Consider the following 1,543-nt stretch of genomic DNA (forward strand, 5'->3'; position numbering starts at 1 on the left):
AGAGGAGCATGCTGTACTCCAAGTTCAGCAAGTGTGAATTTTGGCTTAACCAGATTGGGTTCTTGGGGCACATTGTCACCAAGGACGACATCAAGGTAGACCCAAACAAGGTGAAGGCGGTTCTCGAGTGGGAGACCCCAAAGAATGCCACTGAGATCCGAAGCTTCTTGGGTTTCGCCAAATATTATCACCGGTTCATTGAGAATTTCTCACACATCTCAGCGCCCATGACGAAGCTGACAAAGAAAGGCGCAAAGTTTGAGTGGAACGACGCATGCGAGAAAAGCTTCCAAGAGTTGAGAAACCGACTGGTGACGGCGCCAGTTTTGACCATTCCGGATGGCACCGGAGGAATGGTGGTATACACCGACGCATCCAGAACAGGATTGGGTGGTGTCTTAATGTAGAAAGGTAAAGTGGTCGCCTATGCCTCAAGGCAGCTGAAGGAACACGAAAAGAACTACCCCACTCATGACTTAGAATTGGCCGCAGTAGTCTTCGCGTTGAAAATATGGCGACATTATCTCTATGGTGAAAAGAGTGAGATCTTCAGCGATCACAAAAGTCTGAAGTATTTCTTCACTCAGAAGGAGTTGAATATGAGACAGAGACGGTGGTTAGAATTGGTGAAGGACTATGACTGTGAGATCCAGTACTACCCTGGCAAGGCCAACGTAGTGGCAGATGCGTTAAGCAGGAAATCACAAACCGCATCTCTCGCTTCGTTGGTTGTAAACGAGCAACTGATAGAAGAAGCTTGGAAGTTTGATCTAGAGCTTATGATCCAAGGAATGGCTAGGCAGCTAGTAGCTATGGATATACAACCGTCAATCAGGGAGGAGATAATTGAAAAGCAACCTTTTGACCCAGAACTAGCTAAGATAATCTGGGAAGTGTAGCATGGTGTCCACAGGGACCCAAATTTTTCACTAACCCATGACGGGGCATCGAAGTTCAAAGATAGATTGTGCGTGCTTGACAATTACGAGGTACAAGACCAAATTCTTAAGGAGGCACATAACTCACCCTATTCAATCGACCCTGGAAGCACAAAGATGTATAACTAAAGAAGTACTATTGGTGGATTGGAATGAAGCAAACCATTGCTATATACGTGTCCGAATGCCTCACCTACAAGCAAATAAAGGCGGAGAGACACCGACCGTATGGGTTGTTGCAGCCACTCCCTATTCCTGAGTGGAAATGGGAAAGGATTACCTTGGATTTTATATCCAATCTACCCAACACCAGGAAAGGGATGAATGCAATCTGGGTGATTGTAGACAGACTAATGAAAGTGACTCACTTCATTCCCATCAGAATAAACTATTCGATGGAAAAGCTCGCCCAACTTTACATTGAGAATATAGTCCGCCTACATGGCTTGCCTGTCAGCATTATATCTGATAGGGATCCCCGATTTACCTCAAGGTTTTGGAAGAGTCTACAACAGGTACTGGGATCTCAACTAAATCATAGCACGGCTTTCCATCCGCAGACGGATGGACAGTCCAAAAGAATAATCCAGACTCTGGAGGATATG

The sequence above is a fragment of the Telopea speciosissima genome, chromosome 6 (genome assembly GCF_018873765.1).
Source record: "Telopea speciosissima isolate NSW1024214 ecotype Mountain lineage chromosome 6, Tspe_v1, whole genome shotgun sequence".
Taxonomy (NCBI): domain Eukaryota; kingdom Viridiplantae; phylum Streptophyta; class Magnoliopsida; order Proteales; family Proteaceae; genus Telopea; species Telopea speciosissima.